At 34.8% G+C, this 12,494-nt stretch overlaps 1 long non-coding RNA gene across 1 annotated transcript; it reads left to right on the top strand.

Annotated features, from left to right (window-relative positions):
• The first annotated feature begins 5,514 nt into the window (after positions 1-5,514).
• Positions 5,515-6,355, top strand: LOC119083769. Its single transcript, XR_005088935.1, has 3 exons — positions 5,515-5,524; positions 5,566-5,568; positions 6,274-6,355. It is a non-coding gene; the product is annotated as an uncharacterized LOC119083769 (long non-coding RNA).
• The last annotated feature ends 6,139 nt before the right edge of the window (positions 6,356-12,494 follow it).

The raw sequence follows: 12,494 nt of genomic DNA, 5'->3' as shown, positions 1-12,494 counted from the left end.
AAGAAGGAAACATTAACAAAAAACATTGTGCAATGTGGTGGCGCTAGCTACGTTTTTCGTTAATGGTTTTCGGTTCGAATCTCTCTCAGTGATTTTTTTTTTAATTCGTTTGATTGTTGAATTACATGGAAACGTTTTTTTTTTTGTGTCGATAACGATTAAATTAGCGCACGATCAAAATTCGAACACTTTTCGACGGAACAGTTCAAACATTTCAAATACAATTTTTGCGACTTTTCGACATAACACAGTGCTTCGAACAGGTAGATGAGGATCAGATGTCACTACCAGTTCAATCGAACAATTTCCCGAATATTTTTTGGAAATTCTAAAATTCCAAATATTTTTGACATTTTGTTGGGATTAGGAGTGGATCGAATACGGTTCCAAGTAAGAACTCTGATAAGTCGAAGGACTTCCGACGAATTTGCAAATTTTCTGAGTTTTCGTGATGCTGATCTGTATGTTTTGACAGTTCTTCCGGTGACGAATTCTTACACTTCGAAGATGCATGGGAACCGTAAGTTTCTCTGACAATGTTTTCAATATCAATTTCATTTCTGAAGACTCTTCGAAATTACGTCGAAAATGTGAAATTTTGTTTTCGAAATTCTTTGATCTGTCAGTGTGTCAAAACAAACATTATCTTGAACCAATCATTTTTGACTGTCGCTAATTTGCTCCTATCGAATGAAATAACCAAAAACCAAACCACCAAAATCATATGGAAAACGAAACACATCCATAAAATCAATGAAAAACATGTACGTACTATTTATACAAAAAAAAAAGTAAAGAGAAAGAAAGAAAGTGAAAAAATAAATATTCCAAAATCGTTTAAAAAACAACACACACAACACAACACAACCAATTTCAAAGACTTAGAATATTTTAGAAAAGAAATTATTCAAATAATGTAAAAAAAAAGATTTATTAAAAATTAAAATTTAAATTAAAAAGAAAAGAAAAAAAACCGGGGTGCATGTCGCTGTAGCCGCAATCATTCAGTGCAATCATTCGGACTCGACATACAGTTAAAGGCTCATTTAGTTCTGTTCTGTTGTTCGGTCCTATTTCGTGTTCCAATGTTAACTTGAGCCTGTAACGTTACAAAAAGTTTCAGTTCAGTCAGTGGTGCCATCGCCTGCCGTAGGAACAGTGATGAACTTCATTTCCTTGTTCATTCGAATTTGAGAGGTCCTCTCCACCTTTCTGAATTTTTTAATCTTCTCAATTGATAAGAAACAAAACCTTGGCATCCTTTGCCATTGCAACTCCCAAAGCAGCCGCTTCTACCCAAAGGCACTCCGGACGAAATAAGCCAAACAAAAAATTCAAAGGACCAAAAAAAATTGAAACAGCCCACTCGGCATGGCTCATTATGGTCAGTTCTGGCCTTCGCTTCTTTAGCTACGATTTTATCGTGAAAATCCACTACTTCTGGAGAATTGTGAGTTCTTGACATCTCCACTATTCTTGAAGAGTCGTAGTCTTCGAAAAAATTTTAAATTACGAATCATGGGTGGTTACTAGCCCGTGACTGTAATAGCCACATTTTCTAGAAGTAGACGTCCGACACTCGCATAAATTACTTGACATTTCCACAGGGCCCGGTTTGTTTAGAAAAAGTTCGGCAATTTGGAGGCAGTGTCGAGGAGCTGAGCGTCAATGACTTTGACTTTACGTCTTTCTTTACTTGTCTGGACACTGTACCATGACTTTCCGGAGTAGCATTCCTCTCGATCAGTTGATATTGTCGCACCAATATATTATTCAACATCACTAAGTAGGGCTCATTTTGGGGAATTTAAATTCGGAAAAATTCCGAATAATTCGGAAGAAATTCCGAAAAAGAATTTTCTGAACAAAAATTCCCCACAGATAGTCCTGTCGCCAAGTGAGCACTAAACTGTAAAACTTTAGCCCAACCGTAGCCGCTGAGTGTTTGCGGTTGTAGCAATATGCATCTGGGAGTAAAAAAAATCATACGCAAAAAATGAAGTGAAATGAAAGAACTTATATATAAATGTATGGGTGCTTCTAATATATATATACAAAACGGAATATACATCAGACTTGTGTATATGTATAATGTGTACATGTATAGAGAAAAATAAAAAAAATGAATTAATTGCCTTAAATAAAGAAAAAAATGAAAAGAAAAAAATTTAAAAAAAAATAATTATATTAAAAGAAGAGGAGAGAAAAGTAATTTAAATTAAAGAAGTAGCAGATGATGATGATGATGAGATGAAAAATCAATAAACAAAAGAATAAAAAAATGAAATGATGAAGATATAGTAAATATTATTAAATTAATTAATTAATTAAAGAAAAATAAATTGTTGAATATTATAAATAAAAAGAAGAAAAAACAGATTAAAAGATTATATTATTATATTAATTAATTTAATTCTTTAATTGACGACGATGGAGAAGGCGTAGTGACGGATACAAAAATAATAAATAGAAAAACAGCAAAAAATTTAATTAAATTAATTAACAAAACAAACAACAACAACACACACACACATACATTTCTAATTAATTATATTAAAAACAACAACAAAACATTAATTCATATTATTACAACAAAAAACAGATGAAAATAAAAAAATCAATATTAATTACAATATAAAAAATCGTTGAAAAGAAATTACAAAAAAAAATTATTAAAAAACAAAAAAAAATAGAAAATGAAAAATAAAAAAACTTTTTTTTTGGGTAGTCTGTAAGTTAAATTAAATATTAATTATATTATATACAGAAAAACATTAACTCATGATTACAAGAAATATATATTATGAAACAATAAATATGCAATTTCGTTTACGTTTCCAATAGCATTTCGAAATTACAAGATAGGACTCGCTCAGTTCCACTCTACGAAAGCTCTTTTTAGGTCTTTTTTCTTTTAGAAAAAAACCCTATTGTGAACACTTCATCTGTCCGTCTGTCTGTCTGTACATCTGTCTGTCTGTCCGTCCATGTGTCTGTGTCACAAATAAAAAATGAGACGATAACAGCCTTGATTCAAAATTGCAAAGCTACTATGAGCAAATCAACACCAGGCAAATAATAATTATTTGTTATCTGATAACCGATCGCTCATAGTTAGCATTGCAATTCGAAAATTTGGTAGTGGGGATCTGACAACCGAACGTAATTTTCGGCAGAGATGTTTACTATTCGAGAACTACGCACCGACTGACGAAATTATTCTACCTGCTTGCCGATTTATAAAACGAAAATTTGGTAGGTGGTAGTTTTGGTAGTTGATATTTTTGGTAGTTGCCAGCTGAAATTCAAAATTGCAAAGTCACTATGAGAAAATCAACACCAGGCAAATAATAATTATTTGTTATATGATAACCGACAGCTTACAGTTAACATTGCAATTCTAAAATTTTGTAGTTGGTAGCTGACTGCCAGTATTATAATTGACTACCAAACGTAATTTTCGGCAGAGATGTTTACTATTCGAGAGCTGCGCACCGACTGACAAAATTATTCTGCCTGCTTGCCTATTTAAAGCTTGAATTTTTGGTAGTTGACTACCAAAATGGTAGTTGACTACCATACTGATAGAGAGGTGGTAGAGATGTTAACTGTTTGAGAGCTGCACACCGACTGATGAAATTATTTAGGCTGCTTGGCCTATTTATAATTCGATAATTTGGTAGTTGACTACCAAACTGGTAGTTGAATACCAAAATGGTTGTTGAATAGTTGAGTTTGGTAGTTGAATACAAAATTGGTAGTTGACTACGAAACTGATAGAACGATGGTGGCGATGTTTACTGTTCAACAGCTGGATATCGACTGAAGAAACTATTCTTCCTGCTTGCCTATTTGTAACTCACGTATTTGGTAGTTGGTATCTCGAGAAGTGAGAAAATTGAGAGAAAGAAAAAAGACCTCAGTAGGCTTATAGCCGGTCTATTCTTGTTTGGTGCTATCTTCGAACACTGACAGCTAATAAAATGAAAACAAATTAAAATGATCGAGTCTGGTTTTTGACAAATGAAATTTAATTGTCAAAAACAAGACTCGATCATTTTAATTTGCTTTCATTTTATATCGAAGGGCCTAACCTTTAGGGAGGTCACGCAGATCGCCATTTTATTAGATACGCTGGAACACACATTCTCTGATTATTTTACGTATACAAAAATTCACCACATTATCACGGCGACGAGGATAATCACAGTCTCGAGTCCGGTTATGATACGACAACTGATGTACCAAGGATGAATCGATTCTGTTGTGGATTAGCTTCTATCAAGTTAGTCATCACCCTCTGTAATCTCCTGGTGGCCAGAGAATTTTAGAATTTTAGAATTTATTTATTCACCGTCAAAAAATTGGCTGCATACAAAATACATAAAAGTAAAATACACAAATCTTAAGCCAAAAACTATCAGTCACAAAATATCACATTCAGTTACGCTAATATAGTGGACCTGCTTAGGATGAAAAAAGGGCTTAATAGTGCATCTTAGAAAATCGTTATAACGTTGTTCCGTATCGATTCCTGATTCTAAATTGATGTGGGGCCAAGACGGCAGCTCAATGGTTCTCTGGTGAGCGACCGTTATGTCCCATTTTTTTCTATGATTTTTCATTCGTAAGCGAGAAGAGATATCAATCCACTTCCAAATGATAAGTTATAGAGAACAGTCTAAAAAAAAATTTGGTGTTTAATTTTTGACATTTGAATCCAAAATGGCGGAAAAAATTGGTCAAAGTCGAAAAATATTTTTTTCTCAAAAGAAAATCTCTGAAACCGATAGAAAGACTGTAAATTCGCAAAAAAATTCTTCTAAAGGTTTATAGAGACTTTAAAGAGCTACGTTTTCGTTTTTTATTTATTGAAATCGGGCAGCTCGTTCCAGAGATATGTCCGTAACAGTGAAGTCACCACATGTTCTTCATGTAAAAATACATCGAAATTATTGTTTATTTAGAATAAATAATTACATGGCAATCGACTTAAATTTGTATTTTCTGTAAACTTTAGTAACTCAAGGCGTAACTGAGTTTCATATTTTCACGGAAACATGCTCCCTGTTCTAGAATTCAAGGATTTTGAAGGATCTCTGAGTTTTTTTTTTGGATTCTCTTCAGGATTTATTGAACTGTTGAGGTGGTAGTGGGTCAGTTCCTAAAATTATGTCACTGCTCATGCACAATATGTTCCCAGCTCTAGAACGTAAGTATTATGAAGGATATCTGAGGTTTTATTGGGTTCCCTTCTGGACTTTTGGGATTGTTGAGGTTATATTATGTTAGTTCCTAAAATTCCACCACCTTACATGGTATACCATGCTATCAGTTCTAGATCAGTTCATTCATTTTCACTGCACATATTTTCAGGTTAGGTTCTCTGTGGATGAATTTTGATATTCTGAATAACCTTGGACCTGATCTATTCGAAGAAATAGTATATTTCAACATACCCCGATACACACAAGAAGTGTGTGCACGCGCGGGCCAAGCCCAAGCGAAAACACTTATCGAGTGCGTATTGGGATATTTTGAAAGATATTTTTCAGTAATAGTGAGAGTGTGTTGGTCCATTCCTACCCTACCGTTACTTTCCTTCTCGACCGTTTACTTTCCCTACCAATCGATTCATGTCATAGCTCACCAATACACTCTCACGTATACAGAAAATACATATATTAGCATTCAGAGCTTGTACAACCCACGGTCGTAGTTGCTACGACGTTTCAAACAGAACCATTTTTCTGATGAAATTTGTAGCAACGTTGCAGTTGCAGCAACGAGCTTCGTAGAATGTTAATAGGAGAGTGTAGCTGCTAGCTAATCGTTTGCGTACGTTCATTGACAAGTGGATCGCCACCGGTTTCGATTTTTGTTTTTTACACGTTGCCACACATTGTCGAAAATTTCAAGATATTTTAATTGGGAGGTTACGCTGATCGGTTGGCGAAAAAGGATTTCACCTCGCACAAATTAAAGACCTTGGACATATGTTAGACATTGCAATGTGGGCAACATAGAGGAACTTAATTTCAAAACCCACCGAAACTCCGTGCTGCCATCTACATAAAAAACACATGCCGAACGAGCTAACCTTAATCTATTTGATAGTTGACTGTTAAGATGATCTGATGGCGGAAAGTTAGACTCTGAAAATTGAAAATGACTCTCGAAATGCTATTATACGCTAAATAAAAAAATCCCACAGAAATGAATGAATGAACGAAAGATTTAACGAAACTAAAGTGAGGTTACGTTTGAAACAAGCCTCTCACTCTAAATTTGGACTCCTTATTAAGGAATTAAGGAGGTTTTAGCACAAAAATAAAGAGAAATAAGGAAATTGTTAGTTGAAATTATAGAAAAATGAGAAAATGAGAAATTTTTCGATAAAAATCGAAATTATTCTAAGATACAGCAATTAACATCGTATGTCCGCCTCTACTTTAAGAACTCATTCAGTAACTAAAAATTCGTTACCCAAAGTGAAGATTTTGACATATTTTACATGAAAAAAGTGTCAAAATCTTCACCGTGAAACTTAACGAAGAGTTTCTAAACGAGCTCTAAAATAAAACGCATTATTGTTTATTTTGACGTATCGTTTTTGTAAAGTTGTAAATTCACTTTTATCACAATGAAAATTTGAATATTTTGGGCGCGCTTAAGGCTTGAATTAGATTCTTAGCAAAGCTTAGCTGTACCAATATCACTGTAAGTGCGCTTCAAAATTCAAAAAAAAACGCATCAATGTTTATTTTGACGTATCTATCGTTTTTGTAGGGTGGCAGTTTTCAATTAGTTTTCGATGCGACAAAATTTTTGAAATTTAAGACGTACTTACAGCGGGAATTCTTATTTGACCCCACCCTCAAGTTTAAAAACTTGCTGGATCAGATTTTGATCTCGTTAGCTGCAAAAGCTGTTGTTTGTTATCCCGTTCGAATTTCGAAATAATAATAAATTGGTGAAAGTATAAAAGTAAATTTGAAAGAAGTAAGTGTAAATAAGGCTAAAAACCTTCAATTATTTGTAATAAGGACGCATGTTTGAGACACTGTTAAGGGTGATTTATATGTTAAATCAAATAGTTCTACTCGAGATTCTCGAGCCGAGAGGTGGCGTGGAACCACAAAAATATATGCTAAACCGGTCGTGTTGGAACGGTCATGAGCTACGACACAACCTTTTTATTAGAGTTCTTTGTGTTAAATAATAAAAATTGTCACTTTTGCCTTTTTTTCTTAATTTTGATTTCCGTCGATGAAATTTGCGAAAAATAAGGAAAGTAAGGAGGAATAAGGAGGTTTTTATAAAAATAAGGAAAAATAAGGAAGTAAGGATGTGTGAGAGGCCTGGTTTGAAAGTACCGTTTGTCATTTTCATCTGTGATGTGCAGACATCTGTGTTCCATTATAAATTTGTTTTTGGGATCAATGTAATAATTACATTCCCGTGAAGAATCGACAAAGTGTGAAGAAAGCCAAGAAACATAAAGAATTGAAAATCTGTCTTTATGGCGATTCTTCACACTTTGGTGTTATTTTTTTACCGTTTCTTCACACTCTGCCGATTTTTCTTCGTGTAAAAAAATATGTCGACCATTTCTGAAAAGAATTGAACCGTATGCGACCAGCTGTCAAATTGATAAGTACATAACCACAGATTTTTTTAAATACTTCCAGCATCACCAATTTTAAATTAAAAAATACAATTTTGGAGACCAATTTCATCTCAGATAATACGAAAGTAGCTTGCAAATATAGTAGATTACGTTGGATGCTGCGAAAGTAATTCATTACACAAGGACACAATTTTGTGGTACGAGCAAACTCACGAATAAGTTTTTGAGCAACAAGCTTCGGTAACTGTTTTCGAGGCAAGTGTAGAGTTTGCATATCCGAGCCGAAAGCGAGGTATGCAACTACACTTGTCGAGAAAACAGTTACCGAAGCTTGTTGCTCAAAAACTTACTCGTGAGTTGGCGAGTTCTACAAAATTGTGTCCGATAGCAATGAATTACGTCGCAGCATCCAACGTATTCTGGTTTATTGTCTGCTCATGCGAAAATTGACAATTACACGGCTGTTCTGCAGAAATTCTACATAAATTCAGTATCTCAATAAACCAACACCAACAAAACAAAAATAAATCTGTTCTTCCGATAAAACGTTTACAAACAAATCTAGTGTACTGACGAAATCGGCTCACACGCTACACGTCCCCTAAAAAATTGATCCCGAAAACAGCACTAGTGTTACATTAGTATTGTCGCAACAGTAGTTACAATTGCGATGGTGACATGTTGACATTGAATAGTTTTTCGCAGTTAGTATCGATGAAGACGCATTGTTTGTGCAATTGTTTTGTTAGTCCTTTTTAATGTTTTCAAAAAAATGTGCAACAAAGTGTAGTGTTTGTACTATAAGCAAAAGCATTTAGTGTTACAAGTGAAAAATACAACGAAATGTGTGGCCATAAAGTGTTACTTCGGAACATCAAAATTATTGTTACAATAAATATGGCCGACAATTCTGTGTTGTTCTAAAAGTATGTTGTAACCAGTTTACTTGCGGAACAAGTTTTTCTGAAATAACTGTGTTCATCGATCAATATTTTTGTCAAAATAATGTTATTTTAGCGACATTTCTTACATTCTTTTTCGATCGATCGATTCATTCAACAAAAAAGATAAAATGAACGCGAGGCAAACTTTACTTGAAAGAACTGTCAACTTGAAAGAAACCCCAAATATCCCTAGTGTAATGGATCACTTTCGCAGGGGGTAAACAGCCGTGTAATAGTCAATTTTCGCATGGAGCAGGCAATAAAATTCTTTACGTTAATTTTAAAACCGATGCAAAAATATTCCCATATTCTGTTTCTCGAATCATTGTAGTCAAAAATTAATTATTTTGTAAACAACCGACCAATTTTGGAAATAGTCAGCCATTTTTGACATTTCATTCGTTGTAGGAAAAAGGCCCAGATATTACCTCTATCCGTCGAAACGGCGTCACAGCCGTCATATTAGCATCTCTCTGAATGCAATATATTCATTTTTCAAAGCTGATCATCGTTAAACTGTAATTGGTCGAAGTTTTTGCGAATTTACTCTTAAGTAAGGTTTCCATACAACAAATAGCAATGAAAGTGGAAACTTTCATTGTTTCCACTTTCATTGACAAATAGTACTCCGTGAGAGAGCCCCGAGAGAGCGAGAAACAAAACAAAAATTGAAAAAATTCAATTTTGTCTCTCACACGGAGTACTTTTTTGGTAAGTGGAAATCAAGCCTCACCCATTGACGCATGGATGCATACCAATTATCGTCGATTTCTCCAAACGAAAAACGCGAAAGAAAAGCCTTAATGTATCCATCCCTTTTCCATACCAGCGTACCATGACTAACAATGGATACCAAAGAGAATTTGATTTGTTGCATAAACTGTTATCTCACCTGAAAAATGATATTCGACGAAGGCTGAATGCGGTTGCGTACTCGCACAACTTCTGGATATAATTCTGATATTATCGAGACCTACACTGTTTTCGATTATGAATCATTTTGTTCCGTCGAAATTCCATGTGTAGAATAAACTTGGTATGACTCGGAGTCATTTTTCACCTTCATCGCGCTACAGTTTCGGTTTGATGAAATTTCAATCGGTTGAAATTTCGCTCAAAGTTTCCGTTAAAAATAAAAACTTTTCAAATCACAGTCCGTGCAGTGAAGAGTGCTAAATACTTACTCTAATTCCATCATGAGCTTTAGCGAGACCACATTTTCGAGCTACGAAGAGCTCATCGCAAACGATTTAAAACCGGGCGATCTGATTGAAATCAATCGAGGACTGTACAGCCATTGGGTGATGTTCGTAAATAAATGCAAAAGTGGTGTCCACTGGTGCTTTCATGCCGTAGCCACTGATGACAACGCCTGGTCGGGATCGATGATGTCTTCGGAGGCGATTATTCGGAAAGACCGATTGGAAGACATTATGGAGGGCAATGATTCGGCGCGAATCAATAACAAAATTGACGAAGCCAAGCGGAAAGAATGTGTGCATCGTCCGGTCAATGTTGTGATTACCAATTTGGAGAGACAAAAAGACAAAACGGTTCGGTACAGTTTGGTGGAATTGAATTGCGAACATTACGTGACGATTTGGAAGTATGGAGCTGGATGGAGTCGTCAGGTGGAAAATGCACATTATGTGGTCGATAGCGTTCTGGGCGGTATTGCTCGCATTTTTGGTTGCTAAATCACTTCACCGGGGTGACTAAAGACTACTGGAATTACTGACACATCGTTTATCAGTGTGTTCTGGATCAGGTGCTACTGTGTGAATGGACAATTTTTTTGTGGATTCATTTTGGTTTAGTTTAGTGGATTATTTTGTGTTCGATGTTTTGCGATAGCTTATCGAGAAATGATTAAATCGACTTTTCTCTTTCGTCTTTTTTTTCAATATCAATCTGTTGGTCGTACGCATTCATTATCATATCACAAGTTAGAAAAACAAACATTTTTCTTCTATTTATATCTTCAGTCAGTTAACTAAATTTATCGGAATCAATGTGCTCAGTAATGCGGTGAATCTGCAGTCAATCAGTTGAAAAATAGTTATTTGTTGACAGAGAGGAGAGAATACGAAATTCCAAAAAGAGCTGTCACGGCGAAGCGGTAATTTTTCAAAGCAAAAACAAAGTGACAGTTGCAGAGAGAAATAGTTATTTGTTTACCGAGTTTATCCAAGAGGTGAACACAACGTTTCTGATCCGTGCATGTTGTGTTTTGCCGTTTTTCTCCACTCGAATTCACCCGAAACTTGGGGCTTTCGCGGACTTGCGTTGCATAGTCTGGGCTGCTATGTCAGCAAAAGGAGTCACGCTCGCTGGCGAGTTTCAAAGTATTTTAAGTATATGATTAAAGGGTCATAGTTTCCGAACTAAGTTATTTTCTTGGCCCTTATGAACCGGTTAAAACCGGTTTTAATGTAACTGCGATATCTACGTCGAATCGAAATACTTTTTAGTGGTCTCAGCGGTTTCTGAAACTTTGACCTAATACCTGAAACGAAGGATTCACGGGAAATTGGCCCAAAACGTTCAAAATTATCGATAATATCAATCGAAAGAAATTATCGATAATCGATTAATCATATCGTTATCGATAATCCCAACAAAAATCTCTAAAAGTGTGACGCTCTTTTTGAAGTACAATTTCTAAAATGAATGATATCGCTAGAGTTGACGCTTTCAGCTTCGTTACGTAAAAATTAAATTTTTCACCCAATTTTAGTTCAAACAAGCTGGCTTAGTTTTTCTCATCATCTGCCAAATAATTTTTACCAAAAAAAAATTTGACTGGAAACAACCAAAATTTTACCAAAAAAGTCTGCGTCGCAAAGTGGCAGATCTTCAGGAACAGACCAGCAAGAAAATTTATCTGCCACATGCGACGCAGATTTTTTTGGTAAAATTTTGGTTGTTTCCAGTCAAATTTTTGTTTTGGTAAAAATTATTTGGCAGATGATGAGAAAAACTAAGCCAGCTTGTTTGAACTAAAATTTTGTTGGGATATCAGTCGTTTTAGAAGTTTTAGAACACTGCTTTTTATAACAGTTTATAACAGAAATTCGGAAATTTGGCAAAATTTGAAAATTTGACGAAATTCGAAAATTTGACAAAAATCGAAAATTTGACAAAAATCGAAAATTTGACGAAATTCGAAAATTTGTCGAAAAACGAAAGTTTGACGAAATTCGAAAATTTGACCGAAATTCAACGAAAATCGAAAATTTGACGAAAATCGAAAATTTGACGAAGAAAGTAATTCTCTATCTGTCACCATTCAAGAAATATCTCCAAAACCCCAATTGACCCACCCATTTCCAACTTTCGACATTTTTCACAAATGCCCTTCTGTTCTACTCGTAAAACTCTGAGACTTTGCCGAAGAAAGTAATTCTCTATCTTTCATAACCCAAAAAAATATTAGTCCTTTCATCCTACGCTCGAGTAGCTCAAAATTTGGTCACTCTAATCACTCTAGCTCAAACGAATCTGCCCCGATTGTTTAAATTATTTTTTTGTTTGATTTGTGTGGCGAATACCTTTCATTTGATGGGTCGCACGCCTCTGTAGGTTTCAATACAGCTAGGCATGTTCACTGAAAAATATCATCAATCGATGATAAAATTTCCAAATAATCGATACTATATCAATCGAATGTTTTATCGATAATCGATAAATATCGACTGATAATCAACAAATATCCACTGAAAATCGAATTATCAGTCTATATTTGCCGATTATCAGTCGATATTTATCGATTTTCAGTCGATATTTATCGATTATCGATAAAACATTTGATTGATTTTATGAAAATATCGACAATCGATTCCAGGGAAATAATCGATATTTTATCAATCGAATGAATTATCGAACATGCCTAAATACAGCTAAGCTACAGCCGAAAACGC

Source organism: Bradysia coprophila, unplaced genomic scaffold, assembly GCF_014529535.1.
Source record: "Bradysia coprophila strain Holo2 unplaced genomic scaffold, BU_Bcop_v1 contig_70, whole genome shotgun sequence".
NCBI lineage: Eukaryota > Metazoa > Arthropoda > Insecta > Diptera > Sciaridae > Bradysia > Bradysia coprophila.
This window is presented reverse-complemented; position numbering and strand designations above follow the sequence as displayed.